Source organism: Ailuropoda melanoleuca, chromosome 11 (assembly GCF_002007445.2).
Source record: "Ailuropoda melanoleuca isolate Jingjing chromosome 11, ASM200744v2, whole genome shotgun sequence".
In the NCBI taxonomy this organism is placed as follows: Eukaryota; Metazoa; Chordata; class Mammalia; order Carnivora; family Ursidae; genus Ailuropoda; species Ailuropoda melanoleuca.
Genome location: NC_048228.1, coordinates 8,306,088 through 8,319,992, shown reverse-complemented (window position 1 = coordinate 8,319,992; position 13,905 = coordinate 8,306,088).

The window sequence follows — 13,905 nt, the reverse complement described above, 5'->3', positions numbered from 1 at the left end:
TACTTATTGTTTGAATAAAGGAATCTTCACAATAACCTTAGGAGGTAAGAACTGTCATTATCTTCACTTTACAGACAAGGAAACTGAGGCAGAGGCAAGTTCAGTACCTTGCCCAAGGCCACACAGGCATTAAGTGGCAGGTCCGGGATCTGCACCTGGTCTTCCCAGCCCCAGAGCTATGTTCTTATACTCCCCTCATCTGACACTGTCCAGGGTCCCCCCCTGTTTGGCTGGGGTGGATGCAAAGCTGTCCCACCAGGTCTAATGACATAATCCCTATTGGTGGCATGGTCGTGGGGTCAGACAGACCTGGGTGCAAACCTGGACTTGCTACCTAACACCTGCCTCAGTGTACTCATCCACGAAATGGCACCTACCTCCTAGAGTTGGGGGAGGATTCTGTGAGCTAATGCTTCTAGACTATGCAGCACCCACAGATGCCAAGTGTTCAGGGAATGCTGACTGCTCTTATTACCACTTGTGGGGTATCTAACAAGTATTTCTCAGTGTTTCGAGGAACACCAGGTGACTCTGTTGGGCTACCCACAGGAGGTGATGATCTGGCCAGGGGATAGATCCTATGTACTAGTTGGGGAGCCCACGTGCAGAACGCAAGGCCATGGGCCAGGCTAGCAGATTTGTTGAGTCCCAACCCCAGGTTTGAGGTCCCTGTTGTGTCCCTGTCCCTGGGGAGGTGTGCCCCAGGTAGTCTGCTCCTGATACCCTCCAATTCCCAAGTTTTCACAGCATCCACTTCTTGTTATAAATTTGCTTGGCATTATGCTGTCACCACATTCTGTAGTATTTCCCCGGGTGGGAGAGAAAGTGGACCTGGACACGACCCTGGGACCACTCGTGGAAGGGGTAGTGCCTGGGAGCCACAGTGACTAAGGGAGCTCAAGGAGGGAGCAGAGGAGGAGGGCTGTATGTATCTCTCCCAGTCCACCAGCCTTCAGGCAGGAGGAAAAGAGACTCATGTCTCCCAATTTTGAGAGGGTTCATATACATCCAACCACGAAGCTCAAACTGGATTTTTCCAGAGCTCAGGAAATTGGGGTGGGGTGGGGCTCCAGTGCATGCACTGGTGAGCAGACAAGCCCATCCTGGGTGACAGGGGAGCATGGGTGGACCGGGAGCTCCCACCTGAGATAGTCAGCCCTTCACTGGCCCTGTGTAGCCCCATCAATGGAAATGAGCCCCCCACCTGGGCAATGGGACCCTTTTATTCCACTGATCACAGTTGTGAAAAGGATGGGGACCTCCCCCCGCCCCCGGTGATGTTTCCCCAGGTCCCCTCCTAGAGACCTGGTGCTGTGCCAGCAGCAACCCCCCCACACACACCTTGGGGAACCCCAGCCCCTAATCAGCATCACTGTGTAATCAATGCCCTCATTTTTTGCCTTTGAACAGCCAAGGAAGATGATCATTAAATACTCATGTAATTCGACAAATCGTGGCCTTTTAAACCATCTCGAGGAGAACCTGGGCTTGCACCCAGCCTCGCTCACTCCTTATAGATTTCTGGTGCTGCATAAAAAATCACCTTTAGCCGGCAGAGCAGCTCAGTGAAAGGCAGCTTGGCAGCAGCGGAAAAGCAGGGAAACAGCCCTCGTGCCGGGAGGGTTTCCCGGGAAAGCACTTTGAAGGAAGGCGGTGTTGGGGGGAGTTGGGGGACCAGCTCTGAAATGATGAATTAAACATTCGCCGAACTCTTTCGAAGCAGCTGCTACCAAAGAGGGGAAATGCTTTAATTAATAAAGCACAGTCAGGGAGAGGGAGCTGTTTTCCGACACTGCGCCCCGGGGCTCCAAGAGCAAGATAAACAAAGCAGATGTGGCCGTCCGGGCGCCCTTGCTGGGAGGGTGGATGCTCCCACGTTGGGTCTGGACTGAGCTGCTCAGGTGTTCATCCAGCCCAAGGACGTGGGGAATGTCCTCTCCCAGCCCCACGGCCCAGCCCAGAACTGAGGGCACCTGCCCTGCGGGACAGCCTGGAAATGTGGCAGGAAGAGCACTGAACTGGGAGTCCCCTGGCTGGTACCCCATTTTCAGTTCTAAGTTGCTGTGTGACCTTGGGTAAGTCACTTCCTCTCTTTGGATCTTGGTTTCCTCGTCCAGGGTTCTCAGACTGTGTTCTGTGGAGCCATCACGTTCCTTGAAAAGTGTCTCAGGGCTGCCTCTGATGGTGGGGGTGCAGGCAGTGGGGGCCCCAGGCCTCAAACCCAGATTCAGCCAGAGCAGCTTTGCTTTTGTCTGCTAAGATATCCTGGACTTCACGTAAGATGTTCTTTTGAAGAAAGAACGCTGCAGGTTTAAAAAAAGAAATGGAAAACCTTTGGCTTAGATGTTTTCTCCTATCTCTTTAGGAGCTGGGGCTTCAAAGCTGAGCAATTCCAGGCAACGGCAGTCATGACCAAGCACCTAGAATGTGCCAGGTGCTAGGGGGCTGCAAAGGAGAATAACAAAGCCCTACCTTCTTTTAAGGGGGTTTCTAGTCTAATCCAGGTGTGGCACAAATACCACTATTCCTGCCATTACGCCCGTGGCGGATTATCACTGATCAGTTACGATCCTCCCTCCTGCAGAGGTTGAACGTGACCTCAAACCCTTTCTCAACCCAGTGTTCCAGGCAGCCACTACCCGTCAGTTGGCCCTGATACATGAAATGAAGCCTTTACCTGCCATTTCTGGTTGTTTCTAAGCAACAGCGGTTTCCCCAAATGCAATGGGCTGCCTCCCTTGGGGATGAGAACCCCATCCCTGTTTGCTCATTCCGTCAATGGGTATTTGCTGATCTCCTACACTGTGCCAGGCACCGTTCTAGGGAGGTGGCAGTGCTGGTGGCTCTTGGGGAAGGGAGAGAAAGGTACAAGCAAATGGAAAAGGGAGGCTATCTCAGGTGGTAAAAGTGGTACCAACCATTAAGGTAGAGCAGTATTGGGAAAAAGGGACTGGATGGGTCACTACCTTGGGTGGACAGGGCAGGCTCCTTTGAGGTGACATGTAAAGAGAAATCTGGATCATGGGAACAAGTGGCCATGCGAAGGTCTGGGCAGGAACATCCGGGACAGAGGGGACAGCCAGTACAAAGGACCCCAGCACACACTCCCAGGCCCTCACCCTGGCTCCTCCCAACCGTGCCAACCATCTGTGGGCCAAGGGGCCACAAGTTGATTACAAGGAGTCCACACACACATTCACAGGCTACCTGCAGATTAAAGAAATAATGTGCCTTGGCCATCTACATGAGACCATTGTCAAGGGCAGGGAGACCTGTTGTGGTTCGTAAAGGATACATTTGTGCATTGGCTGGATTCATAGTTATTTGTTGTCACATAGAATGTTCTCAATCAATGAGTGGAAAAGCACAGCTAACATCAGGCGGGACCCCACGGACCAGTTTGCCCGTTGAATCAAGAGGCTTCACAGAATGTGCTCGTTATATACTGTTAGACAGTGGAGAAAAGCTGCATACAAAGAAACATGTACGTCAGAGCCCGTGTTTGTAAATATATAGGGAGAAAGGACCGGCAAACCACAACACACAATAAATAGCGGAAGGATTTACAGGCTATTTCAATGTTTCTCTTTGTGTTCAATCTCTTTTCTCAATATTCTATCATGAATATGTGTCACTTAAACCAATTTATATAAAAGGAGAGAGGGCCTCAAGATGAAAAGGAGCGAGAAGTGCAGGACACCAGCAGAGAGACCCACTCATCCTTCTTTGGGTCCTGCTGGGGGCGCCCCGGCCTCCTGGTCCCAGAGCTGAGTGGGAGAGAGGGGCGCAGGCCAGCAGCTGCCGGACAGGGGGCACTGAGGCACAAGGTCACTCCAAGGGGGCTCCCAGAGGCAGCCCAAGAAGACAGGAATCCCTTGGGACACCATGGGAGCCTCGTGCCCCCAACCACCTCTAGCCCCCATCTGCCCCCATCTGTCCCACCATCAACCTCTCTTATACCCAAACTGGACTTCTTGGGGGCAAAAAGGCTTTGGTTCACATTAAAAAAAAAAAAAAAGACCTAAAACCCTGTGTTCTCATTCCGATCTGGGGAATGAAAGTCTATATAAAATAGCTTCTTATCGGCGGCTTCGACTCTTTATACCTTCAAGGCCCTTTATTTCACTGTGCTGGCAAATTTCTCCCGACAATTACTGCCTTTGACGAGCCTGCCAGGATGCAGCAAGCGGGCGGGCAGCTTGTCCTTCACATCCTGCCAGTGGGAGACACAGAGCCAGGCCCCCTTTCAGAAGCAGGACAGAGGATGGGCGAGGGTGGTGGGAAGCCCAGTGCCCAGGCCCCCACGTGCCAAGAGGAAGACCACCTGCTGCTAAGAAGCCAGGTGGGTCTGGGATTTTGTGAGACAGACTCTGAGCCTGAGGGTGCTTAGGAGGAAAGAGATGCCAGGGTCCCTCACCCTGCGGCCCCCCAGTGTGGGCGTGTGGTCTGGCTCTGGACCTCTGGGCCCAGGGCTTCGGGTGAAGGCGTGCCTCAGTTTCCTCCGGCATCCGTGTTGGACGTAGGCCTGGGAGGGGTGGAGGAAGTACCCTCCATGGGCAGCTGCTCAGAGCACCATGGCTCTGCCCCAGCCAGCTGCTCTCTGCTCCCTAGGGAGTGAAGACAGGCTCCCAGCACCTGCCTCCGTGAGCTGCGGGAGAAGGTCCCTGGGAATCGGGTGCAGCCGGCAGCCTGCAGCCAGGCCAGGTTGGAGCTGCAGGGGTTGGGGGGAGTGACAAATGACGTGGTGATTTGTGCATTCCTGGGTGAGAGGTTGGGCCCTTAATGGATGACATGCCCTTCAGTCTGCTTTTCCTGGCTCAACAGCCTGGCAATCACTCTCGGAGCATCCTCCCCTCACAGACTAGTTCCAAGGCCACGATGGGCCTCCTGGCAGGTGTGGGTACACCGGCTGGCCAGCCAGTACAACATGGAGGGCCACCTCCAAGTGCCTGGGCAACTGGCCCAGGGGTCCCAGAAGCCTGAGGGTCTGGTCGGTGGCCAGCCCTGCCCCAGGGGGGACATCGGCTGGCTCTCAGGGGAATTTGCTGCTGAGACCCCTTGACAGTCCCTGCATGCATTCTGCCCCATCCTACACCTAGGGCAAAAGGCTTGCCAGGCCCCCCCCTCCCGGGCTCCTCCACCTGGGCACACCAGTTTTACAGACCGGAGACTTCCTTTATGGGCCAATACTCAACCCTCCTCTTGATTAGTCCCACTGTGTTGTCTCGGATTCAGGGCAGAGACGAGCCATTCACTCATTTGAAAAAATCTTCGCTGACACCTGCAACGTGCTGGGTGCGAGGGACGCCGCAGTGGGCAGGACAGAGCAGGAGGCTGCCCCCCTGGGTCACACCTCATTTACCTCTGAAGACCCTGCCGCAGCGTCAGGGCTGCCAATAGGTGGGACTCCCGGCACTCCGGCTGAAGGAGATGAAAACCCATCCCTGCGCCCTCGGCCAGTGCACCTGGTGCTCCGTCGAAGCTCGCCCGTGGGAGAGCCGAGCAAGGCCAGCTCCCGGGCCACCCCTCTTCCCGGATGACGAGGCTCCAGGGCCCCAGGGCCACAGCTGTCTTGCCGCCTGGTATTCCCAGCCCAGCCCAGTGCCTTGCTTAGCCCACAAATGGGTTTTAAGCACGAACCTAGGGGTGTGCTAGGGGTTGTTTGAGACATTGGGGGTACACGACAAACAGAACAGAAGAAGTGCCTGCCTTCATGGAGGTCCGCTCTCCTGGGGGGGAGAGGAAACGAAAACAAATCAGTGCAATGATACGCGTTAGAGGCACTAAGTGCTGTGAAGGAAAACAGAGCAGGGAACAGGGAGGGCTTGCAACAGACCTTAAACAGGGCGGCGGGGCCGTCTTTGCTAAAAGGCTGACGTCCGAGCAAAGACTTGAAAGATGAGGACACGGGCTGCAGGGCTGTCCTAAGGCCAAGGGCGGCCTGAGATGGGAAGGGCTAAGGGACAGCATGCACACCGGCATGGCCGGGGGGAGAGGAGAGGGATCTCCACGAGGCTCTAGTGGGACCAGGGGTGGCCCCCAAAAGGATTCGTCCACATCCTCATCCCTGGGACCTGGACTGTGACTGTGACCTTTTTTGGAAAAGGGGATTTTGTGTGTGATTAAATAGGGATCTTGAGATGAGGAGATCATTCTGGGTTATCTGGGTGGCCCTAAGTCCAATGACAAATGTCCTTTAAGAGACAGAAGAGGAGAAGCCGTGTAGAGACAGAGAGAGACTTGTGGCCATGAGCCCAGGAACTGAAAAGGCCAGCAAGGCCTCACCCCTACAGAGAGAGTGGGGTGCTGCCAACATCTTGATTCTGGATCTCGGGTCTCCAGAACTGTGAGGGCATAAATTTCATCATTCTAAGGCCCCATGTTTGTAATAATTTGTTGCAGTGGCCCCAAAAAACTACCATGGAGGCCATAGTAAGTTCTCCAGCATTCACTGGGAAACAGGACCCAGGGGAGGGTTCTGAGCAGAGGGGACATGTGGGCTGAAGTCTGTGTTACGGAGTAGAGATGGTGGGGGAAAGGGAAGGGGAGGGGAGGGGNTTTATTGAGGGTAGGGCACAGAGGCAGGTTCTGTGTGGGGCACAAAATGCCCCAGGACTGTCCCCTGCCCTCTCTGAGCTCACAGCCAGGGACATAGCACGGAGAGGGAGCTACAGACAAGTAGCTTGTGTGGAGGGGCTCACATGGTGACCACGCGAGTAAGAACACCACAAACAGCGTAGTGACCAAGTCCTACATTCCTGGAACACTTGCCACGAGCCAGGCTCCTGGCTAAGTCCTTTCATGCGTTCTCTCGTTTCAGCCTCCTAAGAACTACAGGATGTACGTACTGTTGTCCCCATATCACAGGGGGAAAAACTGAGGCTTGCTCAAAATCACAGAGTGGTGAAGGGCAGAGCTAGGATTTGAACCAGCTCCATCGGGGGCCAAAGCTGAGGTCCTCTTGTGCGTGTAGCAGCAGCAGAGGGAGAGCAGCGGGAAAGGAAGCAGAGACACTTGACCAGGATGGTCCAAGCGATAGGAGGCAGGGTCAGGACTGGAACCCAGGTCCTCCGCGGTTCACAGAGCACGGTTCATACGTGTATGTTGTCCAGTAACAACAGGAACCTCCCAGAGCAGTAGGAGGCATGGGGGAGCTGGTCAAGTGTGGGTGGGAGGCGTCTCCTCCAGGCACATGGGACTCAGCCCTTGGGCGACAAGAGGGAACTGCAAGAGCTGACTCCTCCAGGACCTCCTGCCCTGCCCACTCACCACCAGGGTCCTTGGCTGCTGGCCCCAGCCTTCTCCACCTCCACCAGGCCTGGGACCCCAGCCAACATGGCCAGCGAGAGCCAGCGGCCCTCAGAAGACCAGCAGCAGAACCAAGAGCCACCTGGGTCTTGATGACTTCCATGGGCTCTGCGTCCCCACCTTCTTCCACATTGATATTAGCCTCGCAGCCTGAGCAAAATTAGCCACATGCTGGCAGCTTATTTTTAATTGTTTCCAAATTTGCATCCTAATTATTATGCAGTTCTAAATAGGAAGTGATGGCAGGAGCAGAGAGTCGGTTTCCGTGACACGAGGAATGAGGGATTACACGTTCTCGTTTTCGGCAGCTGCCTCGGGGACCCTAGCCCCCGCCTTCTCGCCTGGTGTTTGTCTCTTCTTGTAGCTGTTCTAATAACTACATCAGGCCAGAGAGTGGAGCGGGGAGCTGACACCTTCCATAAAACAACCGTGGAGATCAGGCCCTGGGGAGGCCCAGCTGACGGGCAGGAGAGAAATGGAACATGGCGTGGCAGCGGGCGGTGAGTCCAGCCTGCTGCATGTGGGAGCACACGCGTGTGCCCAGCTGTCCACAGGCTGCTGTCATGGGACAGCATGTGGGCAGGGAACGTCGGAGGGCAGGACAGGAAGGTGGAGAGAGTAGGTGCCTGCCCCACGCACCTCCACCCCAGTGGGCTCCTCTGTGTGTGTGTGTGTGTCTGTCTGTCTGTGTCTCTTTCACACACACACCTCCTTACTTCACTAAGCTCACACCCACCCCATCCTCATAAGTAACCGTCTAGTAAATGTCGCATAGAACAGTGAGCCTTGGTTTTCAGGGGGAAGTAAGACCCTCTGCAGAATCTGGAAAAAAGCTATAGATTCTCTCCCCTGGAAGGATGCGCACACATGAAATTTCAGTGGGGGTCACAGCCCCTGATGCTTCTCTGGGCTCCCCAAAGAACTTGGAATCAGTGACATGACATGGTGGTGAAAATCATGGATTGAGGGCCGTCTGTCTGAGCTGGGATGTTGGAAGGTTGACTCCATCATTTATGAACTAGGAAAAAGCTGAGGGCCAGTTCTGTAGCTTCTCCAGTCCCACATAGCACGTTTGTGGGGGGGGGGGCAGTAATATTAATGCCTTTCTTGAAATGCTGTTGACAAGCCAGATGAGCTCATGTGTCTTGGTGTTTAGTACAGATCTAGACAAGTAAAAAGGTGCTCCGTCAAGGTTGGGTATTTTCCAAACGAGGGGAGAGGACCCTAGAGAGAAGCATTTTAGTCCTGGTTCTGCCACTAACCTGCTGTGTGACCTCAGGCAAGTTACTGTCCCTCTCTGACCTTCAGTTTTTCCCTCTATCAAGGACATTCTGGGGATAAAGAGAACAAGAGACCTGGCCCCCACCCTCCGGGAGACCTCGCCAGTCTCTGGCTCATCGCTCAAGCATGCAGTAGAGACCCCAGGAAGGAAAGTTGTAAGCTGGGCCAGTCAGGGAGGGCTTCCGGAGGAGGGGGCACTTGAAAAGCAGGAAGAGTCTGAGTCTGAGGGGAGACCGACCATGGAGAGAAGATCAGGCCTGAGGGTAGTCGTAATGTCCCTCTCAGCTCGCCAAGCCCCGCTTTCCGCCTGGGGTGAGTGTGGGAGGAGGGGGTCCATGCCTTGCTTACTGCTGAGTCCTCAGCACCCTGCACATGCCAGGCACTTATTGGGTGCTTGAGAAATGCTTGCAGAGAAGCAGGTAGGCTCAGCTCTATTCCCAAGCCCCCAGTCCCTGCCTCCCTGAGGCCGCTGGTCCGGCCTCTCCGCTCCCGAGCCTTCCCCCGCAGAAGGGAGCCAATCCGCTGTGGGTGCAAAAGGTTGAGCCCGACTTACAAGCACTTACGATAACCAGGGCTAATTTAACTTGCTCTTCTGTGTGACATTCAGAATGATGCCGCAGGTCGTGGGGCCACGGACCTGGAGGCAGATTTACGGAAAAGACATTTCCTCCGCCCTGTCCCCGGCGTGGGCCTCTGGAAGCTGAGGCTTAGGGTCTGGGTCCAGAAGGCAAAGGGTCTGAGGGGTTGGGTCATGGGCCTGCACACCAGGAATGGGGGACAAATACCTGGATAACCCTTTGTTCTAGCCGGAGGAGGGTAAATCTGGGCAAGCCTCAAATTACCCCCATGCTGGTCAGGGGTGGGGGGAGGGGTTAGGTAGAGTCAACGAACGGGAGTTCCGCAGCAGAAGTGTGTGGCAGGGACGGTGCTAGAGGCATGGCTCCCTCTCACAGAGCCTCGGTTTTCCCGACTCTAAAATGGGGATAAGTCATTGTAAGCACTAGAGATGGTGTTCATAGCTTGGAACACAGTAGCTGTCATTCTGGCCCCTCGGGTGGGGACCGGGCGGCAATGAGCGATGTACTTACTCCAGACCCTGTTGGGTCGGTGGGGGCAGGGAGGGTAGCAGGAAACAGAGAGAATTCCCATTATTGAAGCTTTACAACAACCCTGAGAAGGCCTGGCTATAGCGTTGCATCAGGGTTCCAACAAAGCCTCTTTCTGGACTCCTCTCAGCTGTTTATCTTCGACCACACGTACTGTTAAGATAAAACGCATTGGCCCCAGTCAAAGCTACCTTGGGGCGGGGGGCGCCTGGGTGGCTCAGTCGGTGAAGCACCTGCCTTCGTCTCGGGTCACGATCCCAGGACCCTGCGATTGAGCCTCACATCAGGCTCCCTGCTCAGCGGGGAGCCTGCTTCTCCCTCTGCCCACCGCTCCCCCCCTTGTGTTTGTGCTTGCCCATGCTCTCTCTCTGTCAAATAAATAAATAAAAACCTTAATAAAAAAAAATCTACCTTGGGGCCCTTACAGAATCTCCTGGTGGTGAATCGGCTTTTATAAAAAGGAGGAAAGTAAGTTGACCCAGATGTATTCACTGTTCCTGGGTGGGTGACCTCAGAACTATGAGGATAGGACTATGAACAAGCCCTTTATCGGTGGGGTGACCCACTTGGGCTGGTTTTCCCAGGACTGAAAGTCCCAGACAAGCCAGGACAGTCACCCTATTTACAGACCACTGGCTGTGTTGTGGGGGGCGTAACACACACCCCATGGATGAAGGAAAAACAAAAATTTTCTTATTCTGATGAGAACGGGCATCTGTAGCTTGGCTGAAACTTCCAGTGACAGCCACACACGGAGACTCAAAAGGTGCCAAATCTCAGAGGCCCCAGATGGGAGCAATGTCTGTGTTCTCAAGACACCTGGAAACGGGGCTCTGGTGACATCCCTTGATGGGGGAGTCCCTGGAGAGGAGCTTGAGTAAAATAATTTCATGAAACGCACTGGGTGGAAAATCCACGTTCCTAAATTAGCACATCCGATTTCAGATCGGAGCTTTTAAATAGACACATGTAATTAAACTAATAAATTAAATATTATAAGTAGATATTTAACCACTTTTTCCAGTGGCATATGAAAATATAAATTCAAGTTGGCCCAACAAACTATTTTAATGTTCTCGTTGAGAGCACGGAAAATCTGCTTGTATTCAGAGCCCATTTGCTGGCTTGGGATTCTCTTCAAATGCCCCACACCATCCACCCCTGGGTGACGGGGTCGCTGTGGATAATTGGGTCCATTCATACTGGACATGAGAGGGGATTCATTCGCTCATTCGTTAAACAAATATTTATTGAACACTGTGTGCCAGAGACTTGGCGTGTGGCAGTTAAAAAAAAACAAACACAAATGTCTGTGCTCTCATGGAGCTGACATTCCAGTGGGAGACAATCACCTCACAAGTAAATAAAATATACGTTGTGTTAGTGGTGAGTGCTGAGGAAAGAAAACAGAGCGTGGAAGAGGGATGGGAATGATGGTGGAGGTTGACATTTTAGGAGGAGGCCAGTGAAGCCTTCACTGAAGAGGATCATTTAGTAAAAAGCTGAAGGAAGGGATGGAAGGAGCCCCATGGACTTCTGGGAAAGACAGTAGCAGACATCGGGAGTGGAAGCAGCCAGTACAAAGGCCCTGGGGCAGGAACATGCCTAGGGGGTTCGAGGAACAGAGAGGAGGCAGAGGTGGGGCAAACAGGGGTCAAGTGGGAGGAGAAACGGTCAGAGAGGAGAGGGGAGGTCAGACCCTCTGAAGCCTCACAGGTCATAATAGAACCTTGGCTTTTATTCTGAGTGAGATAGGAAGCCATTTGAGGGGTTTTTAGAAGTCACATGATTTGATTTATGTTTTAACAGGATCCTTCTGGCTGTTGGGTGAAAAATAGAGCCAAGGGGCCAAGGGCAGAAGCAGGGAGACCAGTCAGGAAGCTATCGCAATAAACTTGGAGAAAGGTGATGGATACTCAGAGGGCCGTAAAGTAGTAAGACGTGACTAGGTCCCAAATACATTTGGAAAGTAGAGCCGGCAAGATTTGCCAATGAATTGGGTATGGAAGGCACGGGAAGGAAAGGAGTCCAGTGTGGTTGCCCCACTTCTGGCCTGGGCAGCTGGAAGGATGCAGCTGGCGTCACCTGGGCTGGAGAAGAAGGGGGTGGAAAGGGTTTGGGGGAAGATCAGCTACTCGGTTTTGAGATGTCTTTTAGTCCTCCTAGCAAAGATGTTGTGTGAGCAGCTGAATATGAGTCTGGAGTTGAGGGGACATTCCAGGGCGGAACGAGACATTTGGGGTCATCGGCTTTGACGTGCTGGGAGCTCTAGGCTCAGAAGACGACATCTCGGGGGCATGTGTAGTTAAAGAGAAGTCTGAAGACTGAGGCCTGGGACAGGTAAGGTTGATGTGGAGGACCAGCAAAAGGAGGACCAGAGACGGAGCACCTGGGACATATAGGAGCAGAGACAGGAGACGAGGTGACCCAGAAGCCAAGAGCACGGGTTCAAAGTGGAGGAGGGAACCGCTGGCATCCAAGGCAGCACGTAGGACAAGCACAAGGAGAGCCAAGAACCAACCACTGCATTTAGCAATGAGGAGGTCATTCGTGAGCTTGGCAAGAGTCGTTTTGACTGGGCAATGGGGTGAGAGACTGACTGGGTGGATTCAAAAGGAAAGTAATCAGAGACAGCAAGACAACTCTTTCAAGGAGTTTTGCTGTAAAGGGAGAGAGAAATCTGGAGGCAGGGAAGAGGAAAGCATGGTATAAGCCGGGAAAAATAATGGCACGCGTTATGGTGTTGGGAAGGACCCAGTGGAGAGACAAAGTAAATGATACAGGAGAGAGCGAGCATCATCCCTGAGCGGGGACATAGCAACTTTCCCCAGGGGAAGCAGTGTCCCCTGCAGGTGCTGGGCTTCACCCTGTGACCTGCCTTCTGATTTTCCTAAGCACCCAGCCCAATGCTGCGAGTGGATATGAGGGGACTCGCTCGGCGTAGGTCTTGCAAGAATTTGATTGATTGATTGATTGATTGCATGAGCGGGAGGGGCAGAGGGAGAGGGAGAAAATCCCAAGCAGACCCCCCCATCAAGTACAAAGCTCCACATGGGGCTGGATCCCACGACCCCGAGATTACGACCCCGAGATCCCAACCTGAGCTGAAACCAAGAGTCGGGCGCTTAACTGACTGTGCAGCCCACGAGCCCTGGTCTTGCAAGAATTTTAAAAAGCAAATCTGGGCTCAGACAGAACCACAGTCCCCATCCTTGCTCTGCCACCCAGCAGCCGTGCGACCTTGAGCAAGTTTCTTGTGAGGAGCTGAGGGAGTTTCTCAACTTCTCCGAGCCTCAGTTTTCCTCTCTGAAATGGAGACTGACAGCACTGGCTTTGCAGGCTTGTGGGAGGATTAAGCAGCTCATTGTTCATGTAGGCTTCTGAATGTAGGATCTGGGACGTGGCAAAGTGCTCCACAGGGGTTAAGTATCCTCATTATAAGCAGTTCAATAATTCCCCCACCCGAGCTCATCCAGAGTTTAATAAAATCTGGCATGTAAAAGGCAGTGGATGGAGCCATAAAATGTCAGTGCACACCCCACGGTCGCTCACAATTGCCCTGGCCGTTTATGACCCTCGGGCTGCCACGGTGATGAGACAGCCCTGGGGGCCGAGCTGTTCCCAGATATAATGGCCCTGCCTTCTTCCCTGCAAGGAAGTACATGGGATGAGTGACAGCGACCTTATTAGAGAGAGAATATTAAATCCACTTTGCTTGATCTTTTTAAAAAAAGAAAACAAATTACTCACAGGGGTTGGTACTTCAGTGATTATTAGTGACGCGTTGCTTGAAAGTACTTACAACTGAACTGCATTCCAGGGTGGCAAGCCGACTGTGGTGCTAGTTAGGGAAAACCACACCAACGCACCAAAAACCTGAGAAGAGCTTGGACCGTCAAGGAGGGCTTCCTGTAGCAAGCAATCCCTTGGTGAGTCTTTAAGCCAGGAAGGCTTTGGCCAAGTAGAGAGGAGGGATCAGGTGGGTCTGTTGTATGTGTGTGTGTATTTTCTTAGCAAACAACTGAGCAAATGGATCTGATTGGATTTGTCCTGTTTGACCACCTACTAAGCCAGCCAGAGCCACTTTCCTCCTCCCCAGGGACCATATTAGGGACCCACATTTCCAGGGGTTCCACGGAGCTCTGACCTTGACCCTCCCGAAATAATCACCAGACGTTATCACTGTCTGCTGCCCTATCAAGCCACTCAG